The sequence below is a fragment of the Vipera ursinii genome, assembly GCF_947247035.1.
Source record: "Vipera ursinii genome assembly, chromosome: 5".
Taxonomy (NCBI): Eukaryota; Metazoa; Chordata; class Lepidosauria; order Squamata; family Viperidae; genus Vipera; species Vipera ursinii.
The window spans coordinates 84,838,782-84,861,149 of NC_139518.1; the positions used below are offsets into that span (position 1 = coordinate 84,838,782).

Consider the following 22,368-nt stretch of genomic DNA (forward strand, 5'->3'; position numbering starts at 1 on the left):
CCATGCATGGCACCTTCTTACTTTCTTCAAAACAAAGCTGCATAGTTCAGATATTAAAACCATATAGACCGTGAGAACTGAAAAAGAAGGAAACACCACAAAAGACTCTAACTGTTCTCATTCCTACAGGCTGTATAGGATGGTTAGCAGGCATGGAGAGCCTATTGTAGCCTATTGTTGTTCATTTCCATATTTTATTTATTACCCCGCTTTTATTATATTTTACAAATAACTCAAGTTGGTACAGAATAGAATAGAATAGAATAGAATAGAATAGAATAGAATAGAATAGAATAGAATAGAATAGAATAGAATAGAATAGAATTGGAAGGGACCTTGGAGGTCCTATACCATTTCAGGCAAGTGACTGTCTAGTCTCTTCTTAAAAACCTTCAGTGATGGAGCGCCCACAATTTTTGAAGGCAAACTGGCGAATATATCCAACACATCTTTCTCTTCCTATTTTCCCCAAAATAACAACAACCTGTCAGTTGGGCTGAGAGAGAGGGACGGACCCTATTACTGCATCCTCATGAAGAATATGAGTCTGTGCTCATTAATAGCAACATAGAGCTGAAAAATACAAAACATAATATCCCGTCTATTAAGATGATACCGAATCTGGTTACAGTAGTTTAGGTTCTTCTTCACTGTCCCCCTGCCCCCCCCGACAGAAATGTTCCTTGTAATTAACAGCCATGAGCACAATGAAAAGCACATCTGCATGAATAGTGTTCTTCTGGGACCAGATGTAAAGGTATATGAGGCTTCTACAAATATTTGAGAGAATGTGGCTGTGACGAGAAGTGTTTTGCAGAAATGGGCTCTCCTACAAAACTTCTCTCTCCACCTGATTGTTCTAGCTCTGAACTGGAGTTGTGTATTTGCTGATTTTCCCTTCAGAATGGGCAAAGCAAACTGCATTCATGAGATGTTTATATTTATTTATTTGTATCCCACCTTTATTTTTTTATTTTTTATTTTACAAATAACTCAAGTCAGCAAACATATCCAACACAACTTCATTCTCCTATTTTCCCCACAACAACAACGCTGTGGGGTGATTTGGGCTGAGAGAAAGTGACTGGCCCAAGGTCACTCATTTAGTTATGTTATATACATGTTAATATTCCCCTGTATTGTCATTAATACGTACACATACACCCTATCAGACTGATTCTTAGAACCAGGAAAGCAGGTGGAATCTGATGTTTCACTGATAAAATGCAACTAGTGTATTTGTTGGATATAGGAATCATCTGGACATCAGAGGGGGGCACCCTGTGCTCAAGCAGGAGACTCTATGCCATTTCAGACAAGTGGCTGTCCTGTCTCTTCTTAAAAGCCTCCAGTGATGAAGGAAGACTTCAGACTTCATCTGGCTCCTAGTTAGTGTTGGGATTCAGCTGGTTCACATTGGTTTGGTAGAATCGGTTGAACCCACGCTGCTTCTGGAAGACTGTTCTAGGCCTCAGAGGCCTGGAGGTCTCCCAGGCCTACAACGGCCTACTGGAAGTGCGTTGATGTCACTTCTGGAAGTCCATACTAGGCCTCGGAGGCCCAGGCATGCATCTACGCAGAGAACCAGATTGTTCTGTACCAGCCTGCTACCGGCCCTGCAGAAAGGCAACCCCTTTATAAACGGCAAGAGGCTGGAATGACGTCTGCCAAATTTATTACTACAAAAAACAAACAAGACACGTACCAAGATACAGGAGCTTTGAAACACTATCTGAGCGGTTGCTTTCAGCAAACCAGCCCTCCCCAAACATTCCCTTTATAAAGAGTTCAGGGCGTGGCCTCTCTTTGCCTCCTTCCAAGAAGCCCCACAGCCTTCCTCTGTTTGCTCCTACTTGACTGCCTCCTGCGTCGGGCGTCCTTGAACAGGGCCAGCTGTGGGTCATCTTCATCCACACTGTCAGGCTCACACAGCTGGGTCTCCATGGTGACCAAGTGGGAGGGGCCTGCCTGAGGGCTATCATCAGCAAGATCTTCGACAGCCCCCTCCTCCTCTGAGCCGTTGTCCGACCCAACTGCCGAACCCACAGGCTGACCCTGAATCACAACACAGATGTTAAGGTATTTGAATCCCACCACTGCTCATTTTCCATGGATTATTCACCTTTATGATTGCTTCAGTGATTTAAATCAGGAAAATCAGAAATGTGAGTGCTACTCAGTGTATAACTTCCTTGCAAAAAATCAATCTAAGGGACACTAGTTTGGCCTTTAAAAGCAAATGAAAGAAAATAACACATCCCAAACCTGGTAACAATCTAAAATGATTTGAATTCATGTGGAATAAGAAATAAAACAGTTTGTAACGATCGATCATTTTGTAACTTCTGGAAGGCCATACTGGGAGTCTAGTTTGCTTTTGAGGGAGCTTATTTAAATTATTTCATATGATTTTATCTTTGGTTGCCAAATACAAGGTGTTCCATTCTTGCCTTTGGAACTTACTCTGGTGCCTCAGTTTTGTTCCTTTTCCATAAGATGGAGGCAATAGGTTTTCTTTAAACCAGGGGTCTCCAAATTTGGCAACTTTAAGACTTGTGGACTTCAACTCCCAGAATTCCCCCAGCCAGCATGCACTGGCTGGGGAATTCTGGGAGTTGAAGTCCACAAGTCTTAAAAGTTGCCGAGTTTGGAGATCCCTGCTTTCAACCAAAGATGCCACTATAGGCCAAGCGTCTCCTACTGACTAATAAGCTTCATGAGTTTGACTTTCTTTGGGACTATTACAATTGTTTAAGTGCAAAGTTACTTTAGAATTAATAATCTAAAATATCCATAAAGTTGATTTTACAGGGAAGTTCAAAACTTGGCATCTTGCCTGTCATTTCAGAAATTAAGCATTGGCCTGTTGCCCGAACCTCTGCCAACAAGTGAGTGAATAAGAGAATGAGAGTGTCATTCTACAGATTGTAACTCTCTGATTAAACTCGTCTAGAATTGTCCTATTTACCCAAAGTGCACTGTGGTTTTCTAAGGGTGGGGGGAATGATTCAGCTGCAGCTTAGAGAGGGCTTGTTATAAGCTTGCATTTTAATGAACAAGCTCAGCAAAGCCCTGTGGTCTACGTGCTGCACTGTAACATTGTGTGCCTCCAAACTCCTCCGTCAGTTAACAGAGATCCTCTCTGCCCCAAGCTTCCATTTTACTCTGAATATATGTAGAAAAGTACATTTGAAATGATGATGTTTCTTAATAATTGAACTAGTGTGAAATTAGCCCTGGGCATGACTGCAGCAACTTAAGAAAGCATGTCAAGTCCATGACTAACATGTCACAATAAATTATTACCTTACTTTTTAAAAAAAAATTAATGGAAACCTGACACTATATCTTTGGCACTATGACCAAATATAAATGGTTTAAGAAATCTAATCCTTCCTTCAGAACTAAGCAGCACAATACTACATGAGTCTTCTGACTCTTCAATAAAGCAGACATTAATCACCGAGCTTGGCCATTTATTTGAAAGATCATATAAATATGTTATACCAAATATATTCTGGTGATCCACATAACTTGCTGCTCCAGTAGATTTTAGTAGGGCTGTTTAATGTTTGCTTACGGTGCGTTGCTTGATTAAGAGATATAGTTTTGCTCCCCAGACAATGGAGGACTAGCTAAGTCTTGGAAACAAAAGATTTCAGCTGAAAAGAAACCCATTTTCTTTAATGAAAGTAACCTTTTGGCACAAGCTTGTTCAATTCTGAAAAGATGTGAATAGCAGTGGGTAAGGGAACAAAAGGACTGGCACCTACGTGCTGTAGAACATAGGCGTCTCCTATTATAATGCTTGGAATATTTTTATTAGAAAGGAGAATTGAGGGAAGAAGGAATTTTGCAGCTAATAACAGAAAGCATCTACATTCCATCTCTGGGCAAAACACAAAATATAATGAATCTTAGGATGATGCACATTATTATTATATAAAAATTGTAGGCAGGGAAAGAGTTGGAATTGAGTCTCTACTCCCTTTATGTACAGATAGTCCTTGACTTATATCTGTTCGTTTAGTGGCCAGAGTTACAATGGTACTGAAAAAAGCAACTTACGGCTGTTTTTCACACTTATGACTGCTGCTAACATTGAATGTTCTTGCTTGACAAGAGATGAAGCAGCAGCTATTTCATATGTTAAACTTGTGTATTGCTTTAAGAGATAGGGTTAAGGCTGGGAGGAGGGAGGAGGAGGATTGTACCTCAAGGCCATCTGAAATTAAAGAAGATAAGAACTTGGCAGGTTGTCTAACGGAAGGGAAACTGATTCTTTAAATTAATTGGACAATGTGATTAATGACAAAATTAGAAAGGTGGAGAATTGTGTTTAATATATTGTGCAAGGGGGCAGAAATTTTAGATTCCAGCTTCCTTCGAGCAAGCATTTGCCAGTGTATTAGGCTAAATAAAGGACTTTTAAGGTAAACAATGCCTCAGAGTCACTTGAAAAGCCCATACGTCGGAAACTTGATAAAATTCAGATGCTTAGCAGCTGCCTCCTATTTGTGACGGTTGCAGTGTCCCAAGGTCATGTGATCACCTTTTGTGACCTGACAAGCAAAGTCAATGGGGAAGCCAAGTTCACCTACCATGTTACTAACTGTAGTACTAATTACAACTGCAGTGATTCACAGAACTATGATGGCAAGAAAGATGGGGCATAAAGGGGCAAAACATACTCAACAACTGTCTCACTTAGCAACATAAATTTTGGGCTAAATTTGTGGATGTAAGTGGATGACTACTTGTATTAAAACAGAGATCCAGGCCAAGATCTAAACCACCTGTCAAGGACATTGCTTCCATTTCATGGCGAGATGCCCTTCAAGGTTGGTTCTTCCTGAGATAAATTCATTCATGATGTGTCTTTTTTGTTTGATAAAATTACTATAAGGAACTTAGTCTGCCTTTGCAGCTTAAATGATTCCTTATTCCCAAACCTGAGTTTGGCTCCTTAAATGAATGACAATCTTACCACACATCTTGTTTCTGTCATTTATTTTATTCAACTGTTGAGGAACAGAAGCCAACATCTTTCAGCATTTGTGTTTGCTTCCTTTCTCCAACTTAACGAAAGAAACTAAGCTACATTTTCAACAGATAATATTAGAATGTTCTGAGATACTGTACTTCAGGATGTAACAATATTGTCAGAACCCATTTATATTCCATTTCTAACCCCCTATCTGTGCAAACCTAAATCTCACCCCCTTACTGGATTCTGCCATTCCCAAGGAGGGGAAGAGAAGATGTTAATTGGCCATCCCTATCCATTAGATGCAAGGTTGTTTATTCAGCCTGCCTGGGGGCCATCATCAAAGACTAGGGGAAGAACCTTTGAACTGAGAAGAACAAAGAAAGAGGTGGGGGGGAGAGATTCTGGTTTGTATCTCCAATTGGAATTTGAAGGGCAGGAAGCAATTGTTGTACACTAAATGCATGAAGTTCTCTTTTCCCATGAAAGGTTTTGACACATGAAACTTAACTGATCCGGGACTGACCAAATGGACTTAGGGGAGGGGTTTTTACTCGGGGACACTTTAAAAGTATCAATCTGCGACACATTTGCCAGATCCTGTCTAGATTATTCACTGCCAATCATGTTTTAGTAAAAGTTCCTGCTTGGACAATCCTGTCTCCAAGAGTTCTTCTTTCCTAAGATGTGGATTGGGGTTTTGTCCTGACAAGTATAAATTTTGTGTAGCTTGCAAAATGAAACATTTTGAAAGTAAAATATTAATACATCATGGGGAAAATATACCTTATTCCAGGGGTCTTCAAACTTGGCCCTTTTATGACTTCTGGACTTCAACTCCCAGAATTCCTCAGCCAGCATGCCTGGCTGAGGAATTCTGGGAGTTGAAGTCTACAAGTCATAAAAGGGCCATGTTTGAAGACCTGTGCCTTATTCCAATGCCTGCTATACAGCCATTCTTCGTTTAGCAAGTCTCTTGGTTAGCGATCATTGTGTGCATTTAGGACCAATTTCAGATGCATGACAAGAAAAGCCTTCATTGTGAAACTGATTAATATCTGGTCAGTTTTAGCCAGTAAGGAGAGCCAGGTAGAGTTATAATCAACTAATTAGGATCACAGAACTTAGCTCATTAACTCTCAATTTGCACTTTATAGTGAAGGGCTGCACTGTGTAGAAAAGCAGTATAGGAAGAGAATTGCTTGTTCAAGCAATCTCTGCATTGTGAGGGGGACAAAAAAGAGGGGAAAATGTGTCAAGCACAGGACATTATAAACTTATCTGAACGAGACTGCAGCAACTGGTGATATTTGCAGCATCTTTTTCTCTCTGTGCCCTCACTTGTTTGTCTAGCTAGCAACCAGTTTGTTTAATCACAAAGTCCCTGGAATGGATTGTAATCACTAAATGAGAAGAAGCTTACTATTTGCATAATTAACACTGGGAAGACAAAGGGTATTTTTTTTGAAATTGCACTCCTTTCTACCACTTTATCATGTTATTCCCACTGTATTCTACTCTAAATATGATTGCCTGTGATTGCCTCAATAGTGATTACTACCTGTCTTCCTCTGCATTAAAGTAAGTGGCATTTAATAATTTCCCCTCCCTTCCCTACAAAAAAACCAAAAATAAAACCAGAAGTATGTACTGTTTGAAATTCAGAACATAATGGCAGCAATAGTTTTGTTTCTTTTTAGGTTTTTATAGGAGAAATTATAGGAGAATTTTATAGGATCCCCACCTCTGTGTTACATGTCTAGCATAGACATGTAAACCTACATTGTTGGATGTAGCTGAGTTAATGGACAGGGTTTTTCTCAGCATTCTGTAAGATAACTGGATGTTATCATTTGTTCTACCTGTTCTATTAAAGAAGGAAAAAAAAACAAGGAAAGAAGGTTAAAGATGTAAAGAATCTGACATTTCCCAGTGGTGTGATTAAGCTACCTGTCAGCTCTTATTTAGTGGTGCAATTATAAATCATGTATTGGGGGCTGAGAATTATACTGTATTACAGATAGATCATGGCTTACAGCCAGTCACTCAATGACTGAAATTACAACAGACTCAAACAAAAATACTTATAATGTTTCCTCAAAATTATAACTGCTGCACCATTGCCGCAGGTACGTGATCACATTTCAAGTGCTTGGCAAACAGCTCACATTTATAATTGACTGCAGTGTCCCCAGTTACATAAGCATGTTTTGTGATGTTTTTTGCCATTTTCTGACAAAAAATTGACCACTGGATAAGTTGGATTTGAACTTATGACCACATGATTTGCTTAACAATTGCAGTGACTTGCTTAATGACCATTGTGAAAATGGTTGTAAAAACAAGTCTGGTCATACTGGAATTAAGGAGAATCTTCCTGACAGTGAGGACAATCAACCAGCTTACCCCCAGAAATCGTGGGTGCTCCATCACTGGAGGTTTTTAAGAAGGGACTAGACAATCACCTGTTTGAGATGGTATGGGTTCTCCTGCTTGAGCAGGGGGCTGGACTAGAAGACCTCCAGGGTCCGTTCCAGCTCTATTCTATTCTAAATACTGATGTCTTGACTTATAACTGCAATGACTTACAACCAAAATTCTGGGTTCAGTTGTGGTTATAAGTCATAAATACATATATTGTCCCTCTGTTTGCTTCTTTCTTGAAAAGGGAACTGAGTGTATTTCAAGAAATAGTTGTGGATGTATAATGTTGGATGGGTGCTTTAATGAGCTTTTATGCACCAAACATCTAAGCATTTTAATTAACACCTGAGGCAACATAATTCTGTTCTATATTTTGAAGAAAAAGATGCAGGATTTTAGAGAAGCTGGGTATAGTTATTTGGGGAGGGGTATCTATGGGGTGCCATCAAAATGGAGGTGGCATTCTCAACTGTGCATCAAATTCCACCATTTTATTTTAATGTGCCTCAACATTATTGGTTCTCTGCTTGCAGCTGCCATCTTGACCTCACTGACTTATTTCCCTTCCAAGAGGCTTCTGTACTTAGTCAGGTCTGTGTTTATCTTTACAATTAAGCTGCTTTGTAAGATTCTGGCTGAGGAATTCTGGGAGTCGAAGTCCACAAGTCATAAAAGGGCCAAGTTTGAAGACCCCTGCCTTAATCACTAGACCAGACTAATAATATATAATAAAATTATTTCTGGGAGTGGTTGTCTGTGACAATTCCAGCCTTTTATGTACTAAGAATGTATAGGTGAGAAATGAATTATTGCATGGAATGAATGCATTAGAATACCGGAAAATAATGAATGTTTATAATACTTTTCTTCCCAAATGCATTCGTTTAGGATCATTCTGTTTACTAGGTCAATAATGGGTTGAAGTAATTTAGAGTTCAGAGTGCTGAATTAGGATAAACATTTAACTGAAGTCATCTTTTCTTTTACATTTTTTTTGCACCTGGATAGAGTTGTTGCAAGTTTTTCAAAGAAACTCGATTTCTTAAATATTCAAGTGGTCACAATTTCTATATAAAAATCTAATGCATGGAAATCACTACCTTTATGGACTGGTGGAAGCAAATTAGAAGGATTTTTTTATGTAGTTTCTGACAGGCAATATTTAATTTTAGGTTTAAAAAATGAAATACATAGTTTGTACAAAACATGGCTCCTTGTCTAGTGGCTGTATAGCTCATTTCTGTTTCCACAATGTCTGCTATCGTTGCTAAATTGTACTTATTTGACTACATTGATGCCTCCAATTCTTTGCTGCCATCATCCAGATCTGGTAGTTCCAGGAGAGAGTTGTATGTGGGGGTTGCGAATGAAGACAATGAGGGATTAAATGGAATCTTCTTGTTGAGTTCGGAGACCCGGCTGAACCCACGCTGCTTCCGGAAGTCCATTATAGAAGGCCTGGTGGAGAGGCCTCCCAGGCCTAGAACGGCCCATTGGAAATACATGGATGTCACTTCCAGAAGTCTATTCTAGGCCTCAGAGGCCTGGAGGTGGTCTCCCAGGCCTACAACAGCCATTGGAAGTGCATGGATGTCACTTCCAGAAGTCCATTCTAGGCCTCGGAGGCCTGGAGGAGGCCTTCCAGGCCTAGAAGAGCCCACAGGAAGTGTGTGGATGTCACTTCGGGAAGTCCATTCTAGGCCTCGGAGGCCCAGGCCTGCATCCATGCAGAGAACCTGTTGTTTAGGTATTTGAATCCCACCCCTGATCTCCCAAACTAATCTCTCACTGAGTTTTAAGCAGCTAACCTGTTGGTAACCAGAAAGTGGAAGAGATCCTCTTTATGGATGCCTTCTTTGGGGTGAGCATCCTATTATTGGGGGGAATGGAAGTAGGGGCTGTTTATATGATCCGAGTCCTCCTCTCCTAGCATCATAAGCCATGCCCTATGATAGAATGAATCTTGATGGATTCTTCTAGAAAGAATCTCGATGGGTTACATCAGAGACTATACAGATAGGTTTGGGCCAGTCACTCTCTCTCAGCCCAACCTTCATCACATGGTTGTTGTTGTGGGGAAAATAGGGAGGAGCAAGGTGTGTTGATTATGTTCACTGCCTTGAGTAATTTATAAAAAATAATAAAGGCAGGATACAAATAAATAGGTAAATAACATTACATTAACAACTTGTTTAACTACATTCTCTGACCCTGACCCTGTATGGTGATATATCCTGCCCTCAGAGGTGAAGCAAAGAGGTCCCAACTTGGCTATGTAGCCTTGCATTGGGGACACAGAGGCCCACACAACCATGGGGCTGGATGGCCCCCTAAGAACACCCCTACCCCCCTCTGTATTAACAACTGCTAACCACCCCATCTAGGAATTTTTCACCTTTTGACATTTGGATTTTAATGTTAATTGTATTGATTATATTGTATCCCACCTAGAGTCCCTCTCTGAGGGAGATTGGTGGTAAGAAATGTGAAATATACAGTAAAATATAAATTTCCACTACAGTGTCTTGCCTTCTGAAATAGCATTTTCCCCTGAAAAAATCTGCTTTCTATCCACGTTTTCTGAAAGTATTACCAATATACTAGTAATAATGGTATCAAAACATTATACTGTATAGGAGGAAATCTGATTATAGGTAATGAGTTTATTCTTTGTTTTTAAAACCTTAGAAGCAGAGAATCAGAGGGCTGGAAGTGACCTTGGAGATCTTCTAGTCCAGGGGTCTAGAAGGCCTGCCTGAGGAATTCTGGGAGTTGAAGTCCACAAGTCATAAAAGGGCCAAGTTTGAAGGCCCCTGTTCTAGCCCAAGGCAGGAGTCCTTATTCCATCCTTTTTGCCCCCCACTCTCACAGTCACACAAGATGCTTAAATATTCTTGAAATTTCCATTGTTTCTTTTAACTGAGGGAGTAGCCAGACTGACCTCAAAGAATCCACTGCCTGCACATTTTAGCAAACCAGTTTTGCTCAGCTCAACAAATTGGGCATTTTGCTGATGAAGAATGGGATGTTTTCTTGTTTTATCATTAGGGCTGTTGCCTAAAAGAATTTGGATGGAGGTGGAACTAGATGCACAGAGGAAACTCAGCAAAAACAAATCAGCAACCATGGCTATTGCAGCAGTAATCAAGTCAGTGATGTAGTTTCTCTCCCTCTCCCTCCCTCCCTTTCCTTAATTTTGCCACTATAACAGCAGCTGTAGAATTCCACTTTCTGTCCTAAGGTATTTCCAGGAAGAGAAGAGAATGCATTAGCAATCAAAATTTTCCTATTGTTGTCCAACTGCAAAAGCTGCTTATGCAGCCAGAATTTTTTTTGAAAAAAATCGTGGAAACCTATTCACTGGTTGCAATTGCAAATAGTCTTCCTGCCCCAAGTCTTCCTGCCAAATATTTGTCATGCATCTGAAACTAAAGTCCTGGAGTTTGTAGGAATCAGACCGTATGATTCTCACCTTGTCCTTGATCATGTATATAGCTCAATGATTTATCTTTCTTTCTTTATCTTTATTAGACTTATATACCGCCCTTCTAGTAAGGAAAGGTCACTTTCTCTCATTTGGGAGCTTTTTTGAGTTTGGTTATATACCTTCAAAGCTTTTACATCTCTTAAGGTAGCAGAATTTTCTGGAATCTTAAAAATGATAATCTGCAGGGCTTTCTCTATAATAAGGGCAGCACTAGCTTGGCAATCACTACGAATTCCGAGGTTCACAAGCTTGATTGAAAAGTAAAATGGACATCCCCAAAATAAGGCAATGACAAGCAGCTTCTGTATTGCTGCTAAAAAGTCCTGTGTGGGTATTTCCGTGCATGTGATACCATTGGAAAGTGAAGTCAGATTAAAGAAGACTTAATTAATGCCTGGAGCCTTAATCATTACACTACAATGGTTCTCTGTAGTGAACTATATTTAATGCTAATGCCTCAAAGAAAAGGAGATGACATTATGAGTGAACCAAAGATGAAACCAAATCTCAGCTAAATGAAATCAAGCTACCTTTTCCTTTCCAGCACCAACAATAAAAAAGCCTAGGTTTGGCTGAATGTTAAATTTAACCTACCAGTACCATAGGACTACATCAGGACACATAATTGTAATTTTTAAAAGTAAATTTGTAAGCTGTAATATGTTAAAGGTAAAGGTTCCCCCGCACGTGTGTGCTAGTCGTTTCCGACTCTAGGGGCCGGTGCTCATCTCCGTTTCAAAGCCGAAGAGCCAGCGCTTGTCCGAGGACGTCTCTGTGGTCATGTGGCCAGCATGACTAGACACCCAAGGCGCACGGAACGCTGTTACCTTCCCACCGTAGTGGTCCCTATTTTTCTACTTGCATTTTGTTAAAACATAATATTTGTGACTTCTAGAGAAGGAGGGGCGGGGGGAGGGAAAAGAAAGGCCATAATATTATAATTGAATGGAAATATTTATGGTTTAGTTAAAAAAAATAAAAGCAGAAGTGGCATGTACAATACTGTACAGTAAGTAATAAGAAAGCCATGACAGTTGAAATACAGTTCATAGTATTAACCAAAATCAATTTACCTAGGAATAGAAATGGCTTTTTATACCTTATCACAGATAGATTCTTTTGCAAGGACAAATAATGTATGTGGCAAAATATCTTCTGAATTACTGTCAAATATATTGATATGCCTAGTAATAGCCATTTCATTCATTTTAAGAGGTGAAAATATGAATCATTTATCCATTTATACTCTCCTCCTTGGAGAAAATAGCCCTCCCCCTCAAGAGTTACTTTCTCATTCATATATATTTATAAGATCTGTATCCTGCCCACTTCCAGTGACTGTGCTAAGTCTCATTTCATGTTTGAGTAAACTTTCTTAGACTTGAGATTAATAAATAATATTAGGTGCAAGTTTAACGTAAAAAATGATATTTTTTCTATAAAAACATTTTTTGTGTCCTGCTCTCATCCTCAAAGTAGATAATACCTTGACAACTCATGATTTAATCACTATTTGGTTGAATTGCATTATTTTTTAAAAAAAATATTAAATTTATATGCCCCCCCAATAAGCAGCTCTAGGTGGCTTACAGATCATAAACAGATATATGGAAAAGCAGTTACAATATTAAAAATAAGCAAATTTTTTAAAAAATAAAAACTCAATAGTATGCTTTACATGGAACAACTTTTGATATAGCCTAAAAGGTGTAGTTGGCCCAAAATATGGCAACTAGAGTGTTGAGGGGACAATCTTATCACTACTGCATTGGTTACCAAAGGACTTCTAGACCCAATTTATAGGACCTGTGGTGACGCAGTGGTTAGTATTGCAGACTAATTCTGCCCCTAGCCAGGAGTTCAATCCTGACCATCTCAAGGTTGATTCAGCCTTCCATCCTTCTGAGGTTGTTAAAATGAGGAGCCAGATTGTTGCGGGCAATGGCAGAGGTCCCCAGCCTTGGCAACTTTAAGACTTGTGCACTTCAACGTCCAGAATTCCTCAGCCAGCTTTGCTGGCTGAAGAATTCTGGGAATTGAAATCCACAAATCTTAAAGTTGCCAAATCTTAAAGTTGCCAAGAGACCCCTGCAATATGGCATAACCACTGGGATATATCAGGTATGGCCTTGCTGAAATTGAATCTGCCCATCCAGTAAGAATGTTGTGAAAAGGCTTGCCCAAAGTATCTACTGTGCTTTGAGGATTGAGGGTGCGTATTTAGAGAAAACTGAGGATATCAAATAAACTTGACGTTTGTAAGACCTTTTTCATTATAAGGACCAATCTGAGCTCCCAGTTACTAAATAAGTTGTGTTATGTACATACAGTATCAAGACTGTATGTCTGGCAATTGACGTGTTGAGAAGTCACATTATCTCTTCTCAAATGTTCAGTTCAGTGAATTATTAAGAATACTAATCAATTTATTCTTTAAACCTATCATTAATGCTTAACTCAACCTTAGATAATTTGTATCCAACATATTTAATATAGCTAGCCAGATCTACCCCATTGACGAGAGAGTTGGCAAGCTTTATATATAATTTATTTTAAAGCCAGTCTGTACTGTAGCTTATAAAACTCTCCTTGTGAAGCATCTGGTAGGCCACAGAACATCATTAATTAGTTTGCTTCATCTTGAGAGGTCATCTTCAGATGTTAAACCCCTGTAATGTTCACAACAAAAGAAAAGTCTCAGAGAGGAAGGAATGGAGCATAGGCTCCTTTTGAACTATTCATACTTGCGCTAAGCAGGTTCACAAGTGATATAAAAACTCACAGAAATCTTAATTACAATGTACAATAAAAGTACTCTTCCAAAAGACTGAGGAAACGTAAACATAATTGATTAATAAAAAGACAATTCAAATAAATGAGCAAAACACGAACAGCAACCCCCCCCAAAATGTCTGAGTATGTTCTTAATTCATCAACAGACTTTCATTAAATTTTGTACTTGGATGGCTTCATTTACAGCAGTGATTCTCAACTTTGGCAATGTTAAGATATATGCACTTCAACTCCCAGAACCCCTCAGCCAGCAACTTCAATTCTGGGATTTTAAGTCCACATATCTAGAGTTAGAATAATTTAGAAAATGATTATTTTTTTAGATGTAGCAAAACTAACCTTAACCACCTTGATTAAATGAACTGGGATATAGCTGATGTACAGTAAATTAGACTTTCTTTATTGGAGAACATAGAAAAATAGATTTTGTTGCAAATCAAGAAGTGAGTGGGGGGAACATACTAACTGAGACTCAGTGCCATACATCCTCACAATAGTAGATCATTTGTTGTTCTTACATTAGAATAATATCAGAAAGGACAAGAACTTTTACATGGCATTTATTAAAATTAATACATCCAAAGCATATTTCTTATGTTACTTGCTTTACAACTCTACTTTCCACTCTCTTTTGCATGGCATATCCATACATAACTAAATAAAGCTTTGTTTATTCATTTAAGAAAGAGTTAAAAAAAACACTGATCATGACCTTCTGTTTGGCTTGAAGAAGTCCTCAAATAATAGATTACAGAAGTTGTGGTGTAAACAACATTAAAAGCCAGAAGTGACAGGTGACAAAAATTCAAATGGGTCATTCTGTGAATGAGACTGGAGGAGAAAGTCAATAGAAATGATGGAGAAGATTAGTGAGTATGCTAAGAGAATCAGTGAGAATGGTGACCTCCACTATTGTTGAGAAGAAGAAGAGGTGAGGGAGGTGAAGGAAAGAACAATGTTGTCCTCATTATTATTAGAGAGGCAACTCAGATTTAGTAGCAGTGCTATTTGGGAACTGCATGTTGCTGATAAATGGAAGGATCCCAACTTATAGGTGGGAGAATATATGTGGGGAGGGCGGGGGAAAAAAACCATTTTAAGTAGGATACAGTATTTTATTCTAGAAAGCCCCAAAGGAAAATTGTAAGGGAGGGTTCCTTCAAGAGACATTGGACAACCATTTTTTAAAAAAATATACATACCATGATTCCCTCCCTCAAATTGACATGGATAGTTTCCCTGATCCAGCCATTTACAAACACCCAAGCTGGCCACTTTTTTTCAGGAAGGATGTGGATCATGTCCACTCTATGACAGATGATCGATCATTTCCTCAATTTCAGTTAGCTTAAATCCCAGATAACAACTGAAGTCCACGTTTTGCTCATTATGATGGATTCGGTTTGATCATCCCAACCATTGTTCTAAAAAAGGATCTGTATACCTTCATCACAGGATGTAAAATTAAAATATAAATACGGAAGCTTAGATTTAAAAGGCCTTTAAAAGGAAAGGGTTCAGAAAGCATAATAAATGAGTTACAACTATTATTCTGTTTGCCAAAAAAATGAAAGCACAGAGAGGAGGTGTTTAATTGGGTAGTGCCTCTGTTTGCTGAATGTATAGAAACATAGAAAACTAACATCAGAAAAAGACCTAATAGTCCATTGAGTCTGTCTTTTGAGTTCTTATTTCATTTTTTGTCAAATGATGGACATGTGTTTATCCCAAGCATATTTAAACTCAGTTACTAATAATTGACTCTCTACCTCAGGGGTCTTCAAACTTGGCAACTTTAAGACTTGTGGACTTCAACTGGCTGGCTGAGGAAGTCTGGGAGTTGAAGTCCACAAGTCTTAAAGTTGCCAAGTTTGAAGCCCCCTGCTCTACCTCCACTGGAAGTTGGTTTCAAGCTTTTACTGCTCCTTCTGTGAACTAATACTTTCTAACATTACATTGGAACTTCCCCCCTGTCAGTTTGAGGTTATGCCCCAGTGTTCTTGATTTTTGTTTAATATTGAAAATACTGCCTTCTAGAACGTTATTCATATCCTTAATATCTTTCAATCATGTCTCCCCTTTCTTTTCTGTCCTTCAGGTTGTACATATTCAATTATTCCAATCTGTTTTGTTCCTCAGACCTTGCACCATTTTTGTGTCCATCTCTGGTCTCACTCAATCCTATCAGTATTTTTTTAAAGAGAGCTTTCCAGAACTAAACACTGCATTTCCAATGGGGTACGGCTAAAATTCTACACAGTGGGATTAGGACCTCCTTTTTCCTCCTGGTGATCCCTCTAATGATGCATCCCAGAACTTTGTTTGCCTTCACAGCTGCCTGGCTGCACTATTTGCTCATTCTGCAGTCATCTGCTAAGAACACACCTAAATCCCTTTCTTCGGTTGTTCTGTCCAACACTGTATTCCCAATACTGCACCTTGCCAGAGAATACTTTTCCTTAAGTGCATGTTCTTACACTTAGAAACATTGAATTGCAGTTTCCACATTTTTGACCAATTCTCCAGGCATGCCAAATTGTATTCCATGTTACGAGTACACCCAGGAATGTCAATTCTATTACATACCTTTGTGTCATCAGCAAAAAAACAAACCTTACCTAGCAATCCTTCTGTTACATCACTTACATTGAACAGAATAGGACTTAGGACTGAGCCTTATGGTACACTGTGGTTTGTCTCTGTTCAAACGGTGCCCCATTAGTAATCACACATTGGGATCGGTCTCAGAGACAACGTCTTATCCTTTGAACCACTCAGTAGTTAAGTCCTGGGCTGTACAACTTTTTAATGAGCTTATATATGGAACTGTATCATATGCTTTGCTAAAATCAAGATCAGCTATGTCTACAACATCACTTTTGTCCAAAACATTTGTGACATAGTTAAAAAAGTCAATCAGATTAGTTTGACATGATCTGTCCCCGTTAAAGCCATGCTGTTTTGAGTCCATCAGGTTGTGTGCTTTTAAATGTTTGCTAATCTCTTTTTTCAGGAGCAATTCCATTAACTTTGCTACTACACATGTTAAGCTCACTGGCCTATAGTTATAATATACCTATAGTATATTGAGTGGTCCATGACTGCAGAAAAAATGAGAAACATTGGATGAATGCTTAGTATATGTTTACAATGTCTGAAAGACAAATATGAGAACTCCAGATATCATACATTTTGCTGAGATGAGTCCAGCTTTTTGACTTCTGATTTTGTTTCTGAATGCTATGCCGTGCTGTGCTTTTTTGACTTATTATTTTGCTGGCTCAGTAAGTGGACCATGTTTTGCTGTAGTGGTTAAGACACCAGGCTAGAAACTGGGAGATGGTGAGTTCTAGTCCTTCCTTAGGCATGAAAGCTGGTTGGATGACTCTGGGCTACTCACTCTCTCTCAGCCCAACTCTCACTCACAGGATTGTTGTGAAGAACATAAGAGGAAGGTGGAGTATTAGGTATGTTCACCACTTTGAGTTGTTTAACTAAACTTATTATTTTTATAAAGACACTATAAATCTGAAAAAGTGAGGGTCATAACTTTCAGATTATGCCAAATATCAAGCCTCTAATAAAAATGGGTTAATAGCAGGTGTGTCTACAGTTTTTAAAGAGTATTTTACCTCTTTGGTGCCCTAATTTAGTTTACACCTCTACTATAGGAGGATGTCTGCTTTTAATGTTGTTGAAGCAATGGGTGGAAGAAAATGAGATGACTCAAACTTATAATTTCCGAAGGGGAACAAAGCAGCAACCAAAGTATAAATTGGTCATCATCTGCTTTATTTAATATTGCCACTGGATGTCACTACTTTTCTGTGAAAATTTGGTTGCTAGAATATTTATCTAAATATGTGAACCTATCATAAAGATCACTAGTGAATTATATTAGAGTTAGTATAAAATAACTATCCCAAGCACTTGTTTTGGAGACTATTTGAATACTGTATATATTTGCCTTTAGTTTTAAGTTTAGTTTACTAATTGAAAATAATTCATTAAAGCTATCCATAATAACTATTTGGGAATAGCAATGCTCACATTGATATTTTCACTCATATGACTGCTGTGTACTGGGGTATATATGAAATATTTTAGTTTACAGTCTAGTGTGTACTACCTAATTTACACTTTCTAAACTCTTTCTTCTCTTCATCTGGATCATTGTTGATGCCTGGTGATTGCATGGATTAATCCACACAGTTTTCTTGGCAACATTTTGGCAAGTGGTGTTGCCATTGCCTCCTCCTTAGGGCTGAGAGAAAGTGACTGGCCAAAGTCACCCAGCTGACTTCATGCCTAAGATGGGACTTGAACTCACTTTATCTCGGTTTATAACCTGGTGTCTTTAATCACTTCATCAAACTGGCTCTCTAAACCTGTATAGAAATGGAAATGATTTCCAGAGAGCATTTCCTTTTCTCTGAAAACTGAATTGATTTCTTCAAGTAAGAACATGTATGCAATTGAGAAACATGTATACTTTTTCTGCTATATGAGTTAAGTTAATCTTTCAATGATGTGGTGGTAGTTAAATCCCAGCAACCTCTACTATTGCCATAAAACAGTTTGCAGACATTGTGGTAATCTAGTTTCAGCAGGACAGGGAATGAAAGAGCAATGTTGTTCATTCTTCCTTTCTGTCTCCTGGCCTGGGGCTGGAGACTGGAAAATTCTTGCAATTTGCATATCTAAAACCTGTTATAATCTGGCAGTAGCATCGCTCCCAACACTTCCTTTTATTGTTGTTCTAGCAATGTTAAATTACAATCTTGGGGAGATTCTAAGTTATTTTTTATAGAATTGGGGATGGGGTATCCAAGATCAGATTTTCTCCTCCTTGAGCAGATCACTTGTGGAGATGCAGATCCAATCTATCCGGTGGGCCAAGTAGGAACGAAAGAGTGAAGGGCTAAAAGACATGTGGGAGCTCATGGAAGAGTTAAAGGAATGGGATTTCTAGCTAGTTTACATCCTAAGGCATTTAAGACTGGAGCTTTGTCCATGTTTTATAAGTACTAGCCCTGGAGTAGATTTGGCTTCTAGTTGAATAAAATTTGGGCCAATTATTCCTCTTAAAAATAGAGCTATGTAGAATCACATGAAGAGGAAGATATTTCTATACCGTTCTATGAAGTCAACTGAGATTCCATCAATTTCCTAATTTACAAATAACTTTTGGTCCTTAGAGTAAAAAATGGACAATTAAATCCATGCAACATATATGTTTTGCCCTAGCTCAAGAGGCCTCTCCAGGCAATTTTAGATCCTTGTATGACTTAGCTCCTCTTTCCTAACAGTCTACTGTTGGGAGAGACAGAGAGAGAATGGGGTGTGTGAGAAAAAGGTGCACCAGAAGTTGGAAATGGGGGAAAGACTAACTCTGGCTTCTCATTTCACTCAGCACTTAGTTCTCCTTTTGGCATCAATGGTGGTGTTCCCATTGCTGAAGGGGGCAAGGGGTAAAATGGACAGAGTGTCAGTTGCATCATCACATTGGTTTTCTTGACTTTTTTAAAACCATATTTTGCGATTTCTCTATTTGTAAATCATATTCTTGGAATGCTACGGAATGAAATTTCCTTGACATTTTACTTGAGAGAGTTTGGAGGTTTGGCTAATATGTTGTTCAAATATTTGTCCTTACTAATTATGAATCAGACACACTAAGTACATCAGACTAGGAAAAAAAACTCCACGAAAAGGAGAAAATAAATGATTGAAGCAATGGCAAAGTGTGAAGATTTTTGAACCTATACAGTGAGTGGGATGAGGAAAACTTCTCGGTAGAGCCCATAACAGACTTTATCAGTCCAAGCAGTATTGGGTCTAGTCAATTACCCTTTAATTTTCATTTAATCTGCATTAATTCTAGATTGATAATGAGTTATGTATAAGTTTTGTCTCTACTTGGCAATTGATACCTTGAAGACTTTGAAATAGATTTATATCTGTTTATAATTTCCTTTCTCTTCTGAACTTATTACGGTAGTTCTATTCCCCTTTAAAAAAAATCCATTTGTTTGCTGAAGTCTGATCTTAGTGAATTTGTTATGAAAGTATTTCTCTATTTCAGTGTTTCTCAATCTTAGTGACTTTAAGATGTGTGGACTTCAATCCCAGAAAGCCTGGCTGGGGAATTTTGGGAGTTTAACTCTAGTAGTATTAAAGTCAACAAGGTTGAGAAACATTGCTGTATCTTAATTTTTCTCCTGCCATTAACAATATATATAATAACATATCTTGTGTAGGGTGTTCCCCTACAGATTTACATACGTGCATTGAAACCACTGCATGTCAACCAAAATGTGTTTGCCGTAGCCTTTGGTTGCCATATTTGTGATTTTGCAATCTTTCAGTGAACCATTTTTTCCCATGAGGAAAGAATGACTTTGTAATAATGCTTGTATCTGCCAAAAATATAGCTGATGTGTGTCCACCATCCCCAGTAATGAGCCAGGAGAACTTTAATTACATTTTAATAAATACCAGGTGATGTTGTGCAAAACAGTTCAAGATTCCCAGATATTACTTAGCTTGATACAAGAGGGTTTGAGGTGCAGTTCTCCATCTCCCTGTGTCAAGCAGTTACCTGCCAGAGTCCCTTCTGGTGCCTACTTTGAAAGCTATATGAAAGAGAGCTGTGTTCATCTTGGCAAGACACAGTATGGAAACCATTGGCTACTTTTTGCCTGCTACACAACATAATGAATTAAAGCATTATCTTCAGTTTTTTGCACCTGGATCCAATTTTATTAAATGTTGTTTGTTTTAAAAATTCTGTAGATCGAGTTTATTGGCACGGTTTGGTAGAAGCTGCACAAACAGCCAGCAGTTTCTTTTTAAGAGAGCTGTAGCCATAATAACACACTCATCTGCATATCTAAATAGTCTGCAAAAAGTCCTTCCAGTAAAAATACTGTTAATTGACTTTCTACCTGCCTGGGTATTATTTTTCCCCATATTAATTCTGCCTTGTTAGGATGAAGAGCTATTAACATTAATATTCCACTCTGACATTGTTCTCATCAGTTTTCTTTTAAAAATCCCTCCCACCTCTGACAACTTCTCAAACGGCACATTATTCTCTACTGATTTTTCTGCACAGGAGTCTACAGGCCTATTCCAATGAGGTGTTTCCTTCAAAAATATACTGTATTCAAAGTCACTACCCACATTTGCTTTTCAGCATAAAGGAAAACATAAAGACTTGGGGAAAAATATTGCCATGTTTTCATATCAAAATAATCTCTGCCAAGTATGCTGAAGTATGCAATTAATGCAAATCAAAGAGTCAAAAGCTAGCAGAATATTTTTAGTGCATCACTCTTGATACTATTCTCATTACAGTATTTTACATTTTGAATAAAAATGGCTAGTGCTATTACCATTGATTCATACAGGGTACATAGATATATTTAGTGTTCCAGATTTTTACAGTAAGCCAAGGTGAATATATACATTTAGTTACATGTTGATCCTCTGGTGACACACTATATATTTATGGTTCTGTTATATGTATTTCAGAAAGGTTATAAAAATATTAGAAAATCACATGTCCTGTATAAAGTGATCTATGCATATTTGGTCAATTTGGCTGAATTATTTGATTCTCAGATTTCAATGAATGTATGTTCCATATTATGAAGGAGACTCATTTCCTTTCCAGTTTTTCTCATTTTTAAAAGATGCCATTTTATTACCTGAAATGTTCACATTGCTGGAACATTTTGGGTGATTTTATTTATTTTTCTCAGAAGAAGAAGAGATGGCTAGGAGAATATGGATGCTTTTTTTCCTCTAGATTGCTGCAGTGCATCTGCTTTATAGAAACCCCCCCCCCCCACTTCTCCCAAGTGGTCAGAAATGGGCAGTGTACGAAGCTAAATCAAGTTATGCAATAGAAGTAGTGAAGTTCTTTACCACCTATTATAAACAAAACTATTTCTGCAAGGGACTCATTGACCATAATTTGTAAGAAAATGTCAAGAGGAGATATTAGTGCATTATATATTCTCAGAACAATATGAGATGGATTCCCTGAATTATCAGTGCCCATCATGATTCCCATTACAAATATATTGAAAGACAAATAAAACACATCTATAAAATGCAATTCAGCATTGATTGATCCCTTCCTCCTATGCCTTGCCTATTGATCCCTTGACTTTTCCTAAAGAGAATCCTTCAGATGTGCTTTCCCTTAGATTGGCAAGGGTCCAGTTTCCCTGCAAGCTCTCCCTGTTGCTGTGCTGTATTTAAAATGTAGCTCTCATCAGCTTTCTAAATACCCAAAATGGCACATTGCATAATGAAACACCACCAAAGACAACGTTGCATTTTTGAAGGAAGAAAAATGACAGATTTAAGGACTCCATCGTCAATCACATTAATGTCTTTGACACAGATGAAAACAGAATATCTAATGAGCCACTGAGCTACTGAGCAAGTCTATGCCGGAAGTGGCTGTAGCCGTTGCAACTGTACATTTCAGCCTCCTCTAATTGCTTTAGTAAGGAATTTGGACCCCCTTGTTTAATGAATGCCTTTTTGATTATTTTCTGAAAGGCAAACGGGCTTTGAGAAGGGAGACACACTAGCATCTTTGATTTAAAACCACACAGACAGTTTTCAATTAGAACTTATCAGTTCTGCAAACTGTATTGTG

General features: G+C 38.3%; 2 protein-coding genes across 2 annotated transcripts in view; one reads left to right on the forward strand and one right to left on the reverse strand.

The window, feature by feature from the left end:
• The window catches only part of CTNNA3 (catenin alpha 3), a gene marked incomplete at its 5' end in the record, with an annotated part of 866,777 nt that overhangs the window by 344,479 nt on the left and 499,930 nt on the right, over nucleotides 1–22,368 (forward strand). The gene's annotated exons all lie outside the window — the stretch shown is intronic.
• LRRTM3 (leucine rich repeat transmembrane neuronal 3) overlaps nucleotides 1–22,368 on the reverse strand; it is a gene marked incomplete at both ends in the record, with an annotated part of 111,820 nt that overhangs the window by 87,200 nt on the left and 2,252 nt on the right.